The sequence below is a fragment of the Euprymna scolopes genome, chromosome 26 (genome assembly GCF_053919585.1).
Source record: "Euprymna scolopes isolate OS-2025 chromosome 26, ASM5391958v1, whole genome shotgun sequence".
Taxonomy (NCBI): Eukaryota; Metazoa; Mollusca; class Cephalopoda; order Sepiida; family Sepiolidae; genus Euprymna; species Euprymna scolopes.
Window position 1 is genome coordinate 110,036,038 of NC_136507.1, and position 16,427 is coordinate 110,052,464.

The following is a 16,427-nucleotide window of genomic DNA, read 5'->3' on the forward strand; positions in this document are numbered from 1 at the left end:
TTTCCTGTTATTCTGTTATTCTGTTAGTCCGATATTCTGTTTCATAATTGGATCGCTAATTTTTTGACGAGATTTGCATGAAGTCATCTGATGCTAAAAGCAGAAAACTAAATAGGACGTATTTTTAAGAAAAAGTACGTGTTTGTCTTCGTGGAGGATTCAAAACATGACTTCTATGTCAATATTAAAAATTAATTTCTTGAGCTTTCCGGAAAATACATCAAAAGTGACATATAATTGATATTGGGATGAAAGAAGGACTGGCGACCGCAAGAACTGTCTGCTGTGAGATTTCGGTCACCAGTTTTAGGGAGGCGTTCATTGGATTTTAATGACATGTCCATGCCAGTTTTGGGGTTTTACTTTAAGGTAATTTGTAAAGAGAAAAGTAATTTTGATTGTGCCGAATTCATAGAAATATTTTCAGTGAAAAACATTTACAGGTTTTATAATCAAACGTGAGAAAAACAAGAGACATTGTCATACGATAAACAAAACAAAACAATGAGGTAAGAAATCATAAATTCATAAAAGAGATATTTTGTATATGTTTACATTGGAACATTTACAGTAATTAGAAAACATAGAATGTTTTTTAATATTTTTAGAGTACCTGCAAAAAAGAAGAGTTTCACTAGCTGAGACAGCAGAAAAAATCTGGATCGATTAATTAAGTGTCGTGAGTTTCAGGAGTCAGGAAAATCGTATTCGAAACTTCGCTCCTCATTTTTATAAATTATCATTCCTTGGAAGTTGCTTTTAAGAGTCAATATTCTTTTGTTAATAATATTAGAAAATAATTCAGTGATAAGGTTTAGGAATATTTCAATGAATAAGGTTTAAGAGATTGACAGACGATAATGCCGATGTGTGTGTGTGTGTGCGCGCGTGTGTGTGTGTGTGTGTGTGTGTGTGTGTGTGTGTGTGTGTGTGTGTGTGTGTGTGTGTGTGTGTTCGTTAATGTTTGTGTTCGTTTGAGTGGGGACAGGTGTTGCAGAGATGTGCACACAGAGTGGGGCACCCAGCGACAACGATTCGTAGATTTGGGTCAACTGGGTTCGTTGGTTTATTGAAAGAAAATCTGGCCCTTTTAAAAGGTTGTAGTAGCTCCTAGAAAGGCCATTTAAAATACATCTAAAAACTTTTTGATTAATCCAAAATATAATTATTATTTAGGATAGTATATATGCAGACGATATGCGCACAAACGCATTTATGCATTTTGATTTTGTACGTCGATGCGTAAACATCGACTACATTGCTATGTTAAAAACATCTATAAAAGTTTGTGATTGATATTTTTTTACCTGATTCAGTTATAAGATGAGATTCCCCAACCACACTAAAGAAAAAATCCAAGCGACCTACTCCAATTTGGTTCGACCTGTATGCGTCGCCAAAACGTGTATCGCTAGTGGACTGAAACTTTCAAGTTGGGTGATGTTTTTAAGAATGTATCAGAAGAAAATACAAAAAAAATGATCCAGGGGGTACTTATGTGTGAGTTTATTCATAGTGAGTTAATCCACTTTTCGCGTGAGGTATAGTTTTCTGATGGCACATAAAATTAAACGATTGGTTCATGCCACTCAGGTTTGATATTTGGAGTTTTTTTTCTAAATGGATTGCGACTACAGTAGTTGAGGAATCCCCGTCTATCTCAGTTAAGTCCCTATGTGTTTATCTATACATTTTCATGTAGTTTTACTTTGTTCTAAATGAGTTGCTTCCTCTTAAGCTGAAGAGCCTTATCTGTCTCTTATAAAATAACATAGAGCTAGTTGGCTGTAGACCCCTTGAGGCGTTCATTAAATTTTTGACAACCATTGTTTTTTCTTTCTTGGAGACTAGCCACCCTCCTCACCAGATAGAACCGGTGAGGGAACCAGTTTATTCCCCAGTGACCCGACCATGCGACAGGTAGTACTGGGTTACATAATAATAGTAGCATAAGACTTGACAATACTCATACATACATACATACATGATGATTGCAACGTCTTGTCAGACGAGTGCCACTCCCTCAGACACTTAAAGTCCATGAGCCCAAAAATGACTTCCATCGCCACAAGATCATTTTAATAAACAAATGCCTGAGGGGGTATCTATACACAGATGATGTTACAGAGTCTTAGCTTTGTACGACAGCTAAGTCTCTCTCTCGGTTCAAAATGTTGAGATCCAGCAACAAGCAAGAGCAAGATAGCCAGCAACAAGTTAAACTGCAGACCAGCTTAATGCGGGTACTGGTCTCCCGCTTTATGGTTTTTTAAAATCAGAGAGTTGCTTCTCCTAGAAAGGTTGCATTCACCTCGGCTTACGGGAGCCCTCTCCATCCCAACACACACACACACACACACACACACACACACACACATACACACGGTACTAGTTGGCCGTGTACCTCGAAAAAGGGTTCATTCGCCCTTTTGAAGGTCTTGTTTTTAATCCTTAAGGGATACGAGCCACCCTCCTCACTAAACAAGTCTGGTGGGGGAACCAGTTTAGTCGCCGGTGACCCGACCATGAGGCAGGTAGTACTGGGTTACATGGTACCAGTAGCATATGACATGACCTGACATACATACATACATACATATCTATAATTCTATACATCAAGGCACACACAATTATGTGTGCGTGTATTCGGATGTAGATATGTATGCGTGTGTATGTATGTAAATAAAAATATTTTTGTTTCTGTTTTCTATTTATATTAAAAAAAACACTTGTCTTTGGGCAACTTATGATGGATGGCTCTCGTCTGGGTGAGGCCCTGTGTTTTGACAAGCTTCTGGGTTTGACCTTTACTCCTGATCTGAAATGGAACACGTACATCAAGTCTGTTGCCAAGGTCGCTGGAAAGATGGTGGGATCCTTCTACCGCTCCAGAAGATATCTCACTACTGATGCAATTCTCTATCTATATAAAAGCCAAGTACGTCCAAGGATGGAATACTATCGCCATATCTGGACAGGAGCTGCTAAAAACAGCCTATCCTGCCTTGACAGAGTACAAAATAGACTTCGTGGCTTAGTGGGGGATACCCTTTTCTCTACCCTGCAACCTCTCTCCCACAGAAGAGACGTTGCGAGCCTATCCTTGTTTTATCGTTATTTCCATGGCAAGTGCTCGTCTTAACTCCAATCTCTGGTCCCCCCTCGCCAATCTTTCACGAAAAACATCCGTCTAGCCGAATCTACTGTGAAAAATTTCCCCCACTTTTTATCTGTGCCTAAATCAAAACGTGAATTCCATGAACAAAGCTTCTTTCTTAGAACTGTACGCCTGTGGAACTCTGTTCCGTCTGCCTGCTTCCCACCTGACTACAACTTGGATGTCTTCAAGTCCAACGTTAAAAAATTCATAATGAACCGCCCCCTTAAGTAAATACTTCATCAAATCTCCACACTAACGTAATGTACTTGCAATAACCCTTATCCCTGAGTGGCTTCCGGGCCTTGATAAGTGGTGACCACTGTGTAAAAAAAAATGTGACAGCGGTAAATTTGATACCGACGCAGCTTAAGACCTGGATGCGTTAAGCTCGAATCCAATCTGTTTCATAGCACCATTTTCACTGTGAACATGTCCCACTCCCTCTTCTAAATAGCTGATTCTAGAAAGAATTGTGAAAACCAATGCAACTGATGGAATTTTGCTGGTGAAAAACTCTCACTATTGGTCAGTTATACGGATTTACCTTTGCTATTGCTTTCGTATTCTTAGAATGAAATGAAGGGTTTATCGATTTTCAGGTAACACGAAACGAAAACTAAGAGGGCGTTTAGTTTTAAAATACATTTTTGTGAAGATTTTGTTTAATTCGGAAACGCTCCAAACTTTCAATTGGACAGCTGCCGATGATGTTACGTCCAATTCGACAGTTCAGATGAAGTAAGAAAATGGAGGCGTTATTGATCTGAATTTGATTTCGGGTGTAGAGAAGGGTATGGACATTGGACAGTGTTTCCTACTTCCTTGGCAAGCATGAAGCGGTTTGCCCGTCGGGGCCGAATGACCCGAGAGGAGGAACACTGGTCAAGGATTGAAGCCAAAGGAATGGCTAAGGGGGAAAAAATAAAAATGGGCGTACTCTTAATATGTTTCCTTTAATTCTACGCGATTAGTGACGATTTTTGTGTTTAGTTGTTTGTTTACAGCATATCAACCATTTTGAAATTATTTAATTCCGAATCCAGTAATTTTGGAAAAAAGGTTTATACTTCAAGTTATTTATGTTTTCAAATACTTATTCATGGTGTTTGATTTGTTTTAAGGTATATCAACCCTTTTCGGATTCAGTCATTTTAGCAAAAATCTTCATACTTCGAGTTTTTTTATATCTTCAAATATTTATCCATGGTGTTTAGTGTTTTGTGTGTGTGTGTGTGTGTGTGTGTGTGTGTGTGTGTGTGTGTGTTTTTAGAGTAAAATCGTTATTTTGTTTTGAACGTTGCAGAACATGACTGAGTTTGGCAAAAGAAAATTTAAAACAAAAGCAAAACAATAACATCAATGTTTGGCGCATTTAAATCAGGAAGCTGATATCTTCAGTTAGCTTGATCTGGCAGCGCTAAATTAGTGTTGAAAACTGCTATTTAAAACGTAAGCGTGACTTACATGCCGGTGGACAGATTTATATGGAGATGAATGGACGCATCTTAGATTATGTGCGTGTATTATCTGCATGTTTATTGATGATATTGACGGAAACGTTACAGACTCACCGACGGACAAAGCTCCTTTTGGACATAATTAGGCACATCTAAACACACAAAGGTCACGTAGAAGTCGATGTCGTTTGAAAGTGGAAAGATGATGAAAAGGAAATGGGAAAGAAGTTACAAAAGTTAATTATTTACGCTGTTTCCATTTCATCAACTAATAATTTTAATGTTTGTTTGATTACAATGAGAGTAAAATCTTTTTTGATTTCAATCAAAAACTTACAAACATAAACGGATGAATAGCTCATATATATATATATATATATATATATATATATATATATATATATATATATATATATATATATATATATATATATATATATATATATATATATATAGGAAATTTATTACTGTGAGTCCAGAATGAGTTTACAAATTGTTTCAACTAGAGGAAAATCCTCAAAGAGAGGAAAAATCCAACTAGCATCATCAGAATTCATAGATGGACATTTTTTTAGTCCATCTATGAATTCTGATGATGCTAGTTGGATTTTTCCTCTCTTTGAGGATTTTCCTCTAGTTGAAACAATTTGTAAACTCATTCTGGACTCACAGTAATAAATTTCCTATATACTGCTCTGACTACACATTGAGCACTTTAGTCCGTTTTTTTTTTTTTTTCACCACTGGTAAATAAATAAATATATATATATATATATATATATATATATATATATATATATATATATATATATATATATATATATATATATATATACTAGCTGAACGCACGGTCTTGCCCGGTCATACAATTATCTTAAACATGATATTTTGATTTATGTAGATTGCGAATGTATTATCACAGAATCAATCCTCTGTTGAATATTATATATGACGAGGAATAATTTGCCCGGTGGACTAATTCGCAAAAAAAAAAAAAATTGTTTTAAATAATGATAATGTCGTTCATCAAATTCATCCTGTGTTTGTTTACAATATCACGTCATTTGGGCTTGACGATCTACAAAATTGTCTTTCTTCTCTAGACAAAAAAAAATTACAGGGGAATATTTAACGTTACACTGACCAAGGTAACACCGGTGTAACGTAAAATATTTTATTGGTTTGGGAATGTGTATATTGTTTTATAGTATTTTGGGGTTATTTGCTTCCTTAGGAAGGCGGCTGTGGTCCGAGGTCGTTACTGATGTGTATGTGTGGGGAGGGGGGACTTGCTCTTCTGAAGTAAGGGTAAGGGTGCTTTCATTCTATTTTGATATTTATTTCTTGGATTCTTGGATTTTAGTATTGTGATTTTTTTTTTTTTTTTTTTTTTTTACACAGTGATCACCACTTATCAAGGCCCGGAAGCCACTCAGGGATAAGGGTTATTGTAAGTACATCACGTTAGTGAGGAGATTTTATGAAGTGTTTAATAAGGGGGGCGGTTCATTAGGAATTTGTTAACATTAGACTTGAAGACATCCAAGTTGTAGTCCGGAGGGAAGCAGGCAGACGGAACAGAGTTCCACAGGCGTGCAGTTCTAAGAAAGAAGCTTTGCTCATGAAATCCGCGTTTTGATTTAGGCACAGATATAGAGTGGGGGAAATTTTTCACAGTGGATTCAGCTAGACGGGTGTTTTTCGTGAAAGACTGGCGAGGGGGGACCAGGGATTGGAGTTCAGACGAGCACCTGCCATGAAAATAACGATAAAACAAGGATAGGCTCGCAACGTCTCTTCTGTGGGAGAGGGGTTGCAGGGTAGAGAAAAGGGCATCCCCCACTAAACCACGAAGTCTATTTTGTACTCTGTCAAGGCATGATAGGCTGTTTTTGGCAGCTCCTGCCCAGATATGGCAACAGTATTCCATCCTTGGCCGTACTTGGCTTTTATATAGATAGAGAATTGCATCAGTAGTGAGATATCTTCTGGAGCGGTAGAAGGATCCCACCATCTTTCCTGCGACCTTGGCAACAGACTTGATGTACGTGTTCCATTTCAGATCAGGAGTAAAGGTCAAACCCAGAAGCTTGTCAAAACACGGGGCCTCACCCAGACGAGAGCCATCCATCACAATTGATGCCAGCTGGGGATCAGAGCGTTGATGATGTAAGGATAGGAGTTTGGTTTTGGATGCATTAAAGGTAACTAGCCACATCTTCCCCCACTGAACCACGCGCTCGAGATCAGAGGAGAGAGAATCCGAGAGAACTTCGTCATTTACAGCCTTTGATGTGTTGCCGTAGATGGTCGTGTCATCAGCATAGATGTCAACGAATGATTTAAGTATGTGTCTAGGGAGGTCATTGATGTAGATCAGGAAGAGAGTTGGGCCCAGGATTGACCCCTGAGGGACTCCAGCATTTATATTGCAGGCCTCCGATTTTTGTCCATCTACCACTACTCTTATGAGCCTATCAGAGAGAAATGATTTAATGATTGAGAAAACATTTCCAGTTATACCATAGCTGGAAATCTTGTGAAGTAGACCCTTATGCCATACTTTGTCAAAGGCCTTTGATATGTCGAGAGCAATTGCCCTAGAAAGGAAGCCTTTGTCAAGAGATTCACTAATCCTGTGGGATATAACCGTCAGCACATCTGCGGTAGATCTTGCAGAGCGGAAACCATATTGTGTGTCACTAAGAAGGTTATTCCTGCTGAGGTGGTTTACTATTTCTCTATTTAATATTGATTCCAGTAACTTACTCATAACACAGAGAAGACTTATTGGTCTGTATTGAGAGGGAGATGACTTATCACCTGAATTCTTAAATACAGGGCAAACTGAGGAGGTCTTCCAGGGGGTCGGAAAGCACTTCTCCTTAAGGCAGCGCTTAAATAGTTTCGTAAGTATGGGAGCAAGTTCTGGTTGAAGCTTTTTTAACACTATAATTGGGATGCCATCAGGGCCAGTTGCTTTACTGGAATCTAGGTTTTTTATTAGCTTGGCGACCTCATGCACGGATATTTGTATGTTACCTAGCTTGTTCTGTGTTATAGGAGGAAATATGGGGAGTTGATGGCCTTCGTCGCATAGGGTAGAATTAGCTGCAAAGTTCTTTGCAAATAGTTTGGCCTTGTCTGATGCTGACGAGATAACCTCTGGTCCATTGATAATGGTTGGGATAGAACGCACACTTCTGTTCAAGATCCTATTTGTTATTTGCCAAAACTGGTGGGAACCAAGCCGCTGATCAGCTACCTTGGATTTAACAGACTGGGCATATAGCTCTCTTGCATTTTTTATTACTCTTTTACAGTGGTTGCTGGCAGTCCTGAAAGCAGCTTTAGTCTCAGTGCATCTATTACGTTGGTAGTTATGGAAAAAGTGATTTCTGTGCACAATAGCAGCAGCACATTCTGGGGAGAACCATGGCTGGCTGTTAGGTTTTTGTTGGAATTTTTTAGATGGTATGAATTGGTCTATGCCTACAATTAACCATTCGGTCAGATCTGATACTATAGAGGACACTTCCTTTTTAAACATGGAGTGCAGAGGTAAATCAGATATGAATGTACGGAAGCTATCCCAGTCAGCCATAGAGTATCGGTATACAGTACGGTGGAGGGGTACGTCTGATGGCTTCTTACATTTTGTTTTTATCTTAACTGATACGACGGAGTGGTCGGAGGATCCTAACGGAGAATGAACGGTACATGAACATAGCTCAGGGGAAGTTGAAAGAAAAAGGTCTAAGAGGCTTGCATATAGATTGGGTGTATCGGGCACACGGGTGGGTTCGCGAACAATCTGAGTGAGGTCATAAGCAATGGCAAAATCATGACAAAACCTCCCCTCATCATCTGTCTTATTTGAATGGGTCAGCCATTCCACGTTATGGACGTTGAAGTCACCACAGATGTGGATGTTAGCCGAGGGATGTGAAGACAGTATGTGGTCTATTTTCTCAGATATGCTCTTAAAGATAGTAACTCCGCTGTTGTGGGGCCTATAGAGGGCAAATATAAATACAGTGGTGTTAGCAAGTGCAACCCTGAAGCACATATAGGGTAAATTAGGATCTTCTCTAGAGATATCTCTGCCACATGGGAAGCCATCCTTAATGTAGGCACATATTCCATGCCCATGGCGATCTTGGGAGTCAGATTTAGCTGTTAAATTGGAGTATCCATTAATTATGAACTCATCTAGGGAAGTGGTCGGCCCTATTCCAGTTTCACATAGAAATAATATGTCCGGTTTCGTCTCCTGTAATTGGGTTTCAACCTCTGGAAGGTTGGAACGTAGACCCCTGATATTGGAGAAGGAGACCTGGTAGTAGGGGTCTACGCTGGAAGATGGGGTTCTAGGTTTAATCGAGTTTTTATTCTGGAGATATTTCATGTTGAGGTTTTGGGATTTGTGGAATAGGTCGGCATACTTGGTTAGAGCAGTACAGAGAGGGAAAGTAAGAGAGAAAAAGACAGGAAAATTTTTTTTTTATTTGTAGCACACGAAAAGGTAAAGCCGTAACAATTACCCACTAGTATGGCATCGAGAGGCCCCACCAGAGACTACTGCATGGTCCAGATCCACTCACCAAATGGCAATACAGCAGTCCCAGTACTTTGCGCCTGCTGATAGGACAGCCTCCTTAGTGGTTAATCCAAGGTTCGGGTCCCTGACTATCAGGCGGATAACGTCAGCCCAGACAAAACGTTTACCTCCAGCACCCTTACTAGTGACATGGCAACAAGGACAGACAAAGACAGAAAAATATCCGACATCTCAGACTACTGGTCACTAAGTACTACCGACCTTTAAGCAGCTTTTTCTTCACCCTTTGTCAGAAACATCACTCATTGAATGAGGACTGAATGACAAAATAGGAGAAGCGAGAGTTACTGGAGCTGCCGATAACACATCCACTGTATTATCTACTCTCCATTAAAAAAAAAAAAAAAAAAAAAAAAAAAAAAAAAAAAAAAAAAAAAAAGGGGGGGGGAGGAGAAAGGGGAATGGGTACAAGTGACTTATATCTAAGTAAGTATTTTTCGTTTTAGTCTTATATTATGTTTGTTTAGAAAGAGGGGTGTATTTAAAATAGGGGATTTTTTAATGTTTCTATTTATTTGTCTCCCCATGTGGGTATGGCCAGACCCAGGATCGGTTCCTAGTGTGGGGAAGATTTTGTTCCCCAGAGGCGGGGCATTGGAGGGGGTGTAGGTATGGGAGGGGGATGATAGAAGGGAATATAGTCGTTTCAGTTATGAGGGGGTTCTCCTCCCCTGACTGAGGAGGGAGCGAGGTGTTGGAACAGATATTATACTATGGTTCTAGGTGTCTCCTAGTGTTGTTGGTTTCGAGGTTAAGTAGGGTTGGTATTGTTCAGTGTGTTGTATTAGAGATAGGGGTGTTATGTCTGTGTGTGGTTGTATGCGCGCACATGTGTGTGTTTTAATGTGTCGGTTCTGATTTATGTGTGGGTGTGTATATGTGTATGTGTATGGGTGTGCATGCGAGTGTACCTTGCATTTCATGTTTTTGTGTGATGGTATTAGGAGTGAATTTGGTGATGAAGTCTTTTTTTTCCTGTGTAAGTAAATAAAAATAATTGTCTGTTTGGAAGATTGGCATTATTTTTAAGCTGTTTCCACTGCATGTGTGTACATGTTTTGAAACATAGAGGTGTCTGTTATCTGCAATTTTGATGTTGCTCTTATCTAAGGCCAAACATAATATAAGACTAAAACGAAAAATCACAATACTAAAATCCAAGAATCCAAACAATAAATATCAAAATAGAATGAAAGTACCCCTACCCTTACTTCAGAAGAGCCAGTCCCCCCTCCCCACACATACACATTAGTAACGATCTCGGACCACAGCCGCCTTCCTAAGGAAGCAAATAACCCCAAAATACTATAAAACAATATACACATTCCCAAACCAATAAAAGCAAACACACACACGCACACGCACGCGTACACACGCGCACACACACATAAACACACACGCACACACACACACACATACACACACCCTACCCCACCCTAAAGGAAAAGAAAAACACATTAGCAGAAAGAGATAGCGACTGACTACAGCGAGGTCAAAACCTCCCTGGACAAACCAAATAAAAAAGCAATAAAAATTCAGCATACCAATGTATAATAAACACTTACAAGCCTCCACCCCTTGGAAAAACTTCAAATTAACTACGAAAATCGCCATTTTTACACATTTGAAAATAATTTCTGACGAGGACGCATCACAGACCGTCTGAAACGCGCGTAAACGATTTCAATGACTTAAAAACATTATTACAATGATCCAAACATAATTCTCAATGAAAAACCAAGACACGGAATAATAAAATAATGTTAAAAAATACACATTGTTGGTGACTACTCCCTTATTTATATATATATATATATATATATATATATATATATATATATATATATATATATTATTTTAAAATATCATTATCCATTGACACGTTTCGTCGTATATATGTATATATATGTATATACATATATATATACATATATATATATATATATATATATATATATATATATATGAATAAAATAAAGCAAGATATAAACGATGCTTTAGACGTTATGTTGTGAATAAAAAGGAAAAAAAGGAAAAACCTAAAAGAGTAAAAACAAAAATAAAATCAACGTTTCGTCCCTATTTCAGGGGACATCATCAGGATTTCTAGGCGAGGATGTACAGGAAGACGGTCATATATCACATGCGAAAGAGGAGAAGTTCAGATGATCATCGGTTTTTTCTTACGTGCCCTTAGAATCTGCAACCCTCAATATCTCGAAAATGAAATCACACATATCACCGAATCACTAAAACTTTTACAATACCCAACTCACCTTATCTCTAAAACAAACAAAAAAGCCATCAAAATATACTCGAACATAGACAAACAAAAGCAGAACACACCAGATACACCACTACTAAATAGACATTTTCTTATACCTACCCACACTAACAACGACACAATTTGCAATACTCTTAATAATCTAGGCATACAAACAGTACAAACCACTTCCTTAACTATAAAGCGAACTTTAAAAACAAGCAAGCATTCCGCTGAAATCTCCACTTCCAACGCCGGTATTTACTCCATCCCATGTAATGACTGCTAAAAATCATACATAGGTGAGACACAGCGAAATTTGGAAATTAGACTAAGCGAACATAAAAGGGACATAAGAAATGCCAACCCCTTGAATGCACTCTTTTCCCACTGTGTCGAACATGGCCACTCTTTCAGCTTTGGACATGCAAAAATCTTAAAATCCATCCCAGATAGAGCAAAACGGAGACTTATTGAATCTGCTTTAATTTCAAACATTAACACCATCAAACAAAGAAAAGGATTTTATAATGTAGCCCCAATCATAGGTAATATAATAATAAATGAACAAAACATTAATTTAGATCCTGGTTAATGAAAAAAAAAAAATATGCATATATGTATATAACCCGACCCCCCCCCACACACACACACACACACTAGATATAAATTCTCTTTTCATCATGAAATTTTTTCTCTCCAGAACAGAAAGAGAACTGAACTTCTCCTCTTTAGCATGTGATATATGACCGTCTTCCTGTACATCCTCGCCTGAAATAGGGACGAAACTTGATTTTATTTTTGTTTTTACTCTTTTAAGTTTTTCCTTTTTATTCATATATATATATATATATATATATATATATATATATATATATATATATATATATATATATTAGAAAAGAATATAAAAGAAAAAAATTAAATTAACTAAGACAGTTTCAAGAAAAACCAAGAAAAGAAAAAAGACAGTTCTAATTTTTTGTTATTTATTGTTTTTTCTTTGACCTCAAACAACGCTTATTACCACTAAGATGTAAAGAGTTGCTGTTAAATAGGAACCAAATTTATAAGCGATTGCATGTCTGTTAACAATAATATTACATTTAAATTAATGCATGTTGGAACAGTAAGGGAAACAGGGAGTGGGGATTGAATTCCAATATTAAACAATTCGGGGAAAGAAGCTATTAAAGTAGAAGTCTTCCGGCATCTGGTCAGCTATTTCGAGTCCTATTTGATTTTTCTGAGGTATTTACGTTGAGGGAGCATAAATACAATAAGTTTGTCAGAGTAAATTTATTTGAAATTAAGCACAGAGGTGCAACATTTCGATTAAATTAGAGGCTCTTTTTGACCCTGTCTAATATGGAGCGGTGGTTGGTGCACCAGCTCATACGTGGCAACAATTCTCCATCCATGGTTGTTTGTAGAGATATTGATTACCGGCGGGTGTGAGAAGTGTCCTTTTGTGCAGCAGACTTGGTAATATATCCCTTTTTTAAAAAAAGGAACAAAAATAAAATGCGTTTTTATTGAAAGAAAGTATTAAGAGCGAATATTTTAACAAATGGAAAAAATTGGCAATGTGACGGGTGTTTAAACTCGTGCTCACCTCACTGTTTCGATTTTTAGAAGCGTGTCTATTATCAAAATAACCATCATCTAGCGGCCATCTTGGCCAAAATAATTTCCAACCAACTCTCGCAATCGCACCCGATCTGTCCACCAACTCCGGCCAATTCGAGTTTGGCGAGAGTATATCGAGCGGAGGCGAACAGTAACTAAAATGTGTGATTGATCCGCGTACACGATGGTGTATAGAACGGTTGACCTTCAGGAAAGACAGAGATGAGGCCGGGTCATTTCAGGAAAAGGGTATTGGTTGAATAGTGAGTATCAAGATGAGATGATTAGAAAGAAGGCCACTGAAATATGTGAACGCTCTTAGAGGAGGCGCATGAAGAAAAGGAATAGGTCGCTAGGAATAGAGAAATTGATTTGTTCAGTGAAATGAAGTAAAGACGACAGTTATACAATGATGAGGAGAACGAAAAGAGGAACGTTAAAAAAGAAAAATGAAAAAGAATGAAAAATGAAAAAAGGATAAAATTTAAAAAAAAAAATTAAAAAATGAGAACTAATGAGGAATGAAATAAGAATAAAAATGTAAAAAGGAAAAAAACTGAAAAATGATAAAATATAAAACAATAAAAAATAAAAAAAGAATGAAAATATAAAAAAATGAAAGCTGAAAATATTAAAACATAGAAAAGGAATGAAAACTAAAAAAGGAATGAAAACTGAAAAATAATTTTAAAAAAATGAAAGAAGAATGAAAAATGAAAAAGAGTGAAAAATAAAAACTGGGGGGAATGTCAAAAAGAATGAAAATTACAAAAATAATATAACGTGAAAAATAATGAAAATGTCAAAAAATGTAAAATAAAATTGGAATAAATATTTTTTTAAAAATTATAAAATGAAAAATTAAAAATAATGAAAAACCGTTTGAAATACACATGAACACGATGAAAACATTGAAAGAGAAATGAAAACGAAATGAAAAATATGAAAAGGGAAAGAACAAATGGAATATCTAAAAGCATGGGAAAATGAAAAAAAAATTAAATATAAAATAAAAAACGGCAAAAAGGAAAAAATAGTTTTTATAATTTTTATATAAAAGTAAGTAGTATCAACTGAAAAACGATGAAAAACTGATAACGAATGGAAAACTGAAAAAGAATTAAAAACTGAAAAACAATTAAAAACTGATAAAGACTAAAAACCGATAAAAACTGAAAAGCAATAAAAACGGATAAAGAATGAAAACTGAAAAACAATTAAAGACTGATAAAGAATAAAAATAAAAACTGAAAAACAATTAAAAACCTGATAAAGAATACAAAACTGAAAAACAATAGACATTAAAAAATAAAAAAACAATGAAAACTGATAAACAATGAAAAACTGAAAAGCAAAAAAACAACTGAAAAAAAGAAAAACTAATAAAGAATAAAAAATTTTAAAAAATAAAACCTGAAAAACAGCGAAAAACTGAAAAAGAATGAAAACTGAAAAACAAAAACTATTAAAAAATGGAAAACTGATAAAGATTGAAAAACTGAATAAGTAATTTAAACAACAAAATTTATATGCAAAAGCAAATACGAAATGCTGTGCCAATAAAAGTCAAATTGAATCTACTGGAAAAAGCGAAATTTTCTTGCTAAATAATGAATAATAACTGAAAAATATCTATACTGATATGAATTACATCGTTAAAGAAGAAAAAACGGAAAAGGAAAAAGAAGGAAATAAAAAAGAAGAAAGAAGGGATAGAAAAGTAGAAGGTAAGAAACAAAGATAAATGAAACCTATTTAAATCCTAAGTTCTTAAAAATATTTATTATTTTTCTCAGTTTATCCAATTTCATATTTTTTCGATGTCATTTTTATATGATTTTTTTATATAAATGGAGTATAGTAACCAGGAAACCTGTATAAACTACGTTTTTTTTGTTCAAATAACGTTGTTGATGTATCTGTTAATATTTAGCTTATTTTTAAAATCCGCATTTCTTCATCTATCTCAGAATTATTCGAAGGATAGTTATGAAGTATTTGATTTCAAAGACATTGATCTCACTTTCATACTCTGCAAAAATAGTCCATGTTTTGCATACAATAATAGTAATAATCAATGCGTTATAAAGTTTTTATTTTTTAGGCATTAAAACGTTCGTCCTGCGTCATACCAATTTTGCCTGCATTTTTCATATCTCTTTTTTAATTGTTCAAATCAATAATTGAGGTCAGCGAAATTTATTGATTCCAAAAATTATATGAATTTTGATTATTTTAAGTCACTCATCCCTAACATATTTCTAACCTAATAACTTAATTCGTGTAAGTTATATTGTCACTTGTTATCATAGCAGTATATATATACATATATATATATATATATATATATATATATATATATATATATATATATATATGTATATGTATATATATATGCTTTTGTACGTGAGGAAATATGTTTATTCAATTATATTCTGCCTTCTTTATACCAGTCCTTTAATTTATGAAGTTTGATGTCAATTGTTTAATTTATTCTGCCCTTAACTTATCAGAGGAAAAGGAACTTATTAGCTTCAAACTAAAATAAATGGATATGAGCATGATTACAAAATCCGAAAATTTAGAGACAACGTAACAAATTGAAAAATAATTGTAACTTCTATTTTAATTTGCGGATTTTGTAATTATACTCATATTCCTTTATTTTTCTTTTAAAGTTAATAAATTCCTTTTGTTCTGTGAGTTAAGGGAAGAATAAATTAAAAAATTGATATAATAATTACATGAAAGATTTTGTGCTACGAAACAAGTGCTGTCAAGAATTGTGCATTTCAGCGTACTTAAAGAAATAAAGAATAAGATGGTCAACATTTTGAAATCTGGAATATAGACGTTTGTCATTCATAACTTACTATATATATATATATATATATATATATATATATATATATATATATATATAGTAGGAGTGGTAATTAATAAAAACCTGAAGAAAGTGCTCAATACTGTTGTAGAGCAAATATGTGTTTTATTTTTTTTAATACCGTTTTTTTCTGTTTAGTTACATTATTGTTTCAGCTACTCGACCGTTGTTAGCCGTTTTGTAGCCTCTTCATAAACGAACATTTCATGTAAAGTCTGAGGAGGCTACAAGACGACCAAAAACGGTCGAATAGCTGAAACAATAATGTAACTAAACAGAAAAAACAGTAATTAAAAAATAAAATAGTATATATATATATATATATATATATATATATATATATATATATATATATAAACGAGATAAGACACTGATAGAATTCAGAAGAAAAATCCTGATAGATATTACTTGAA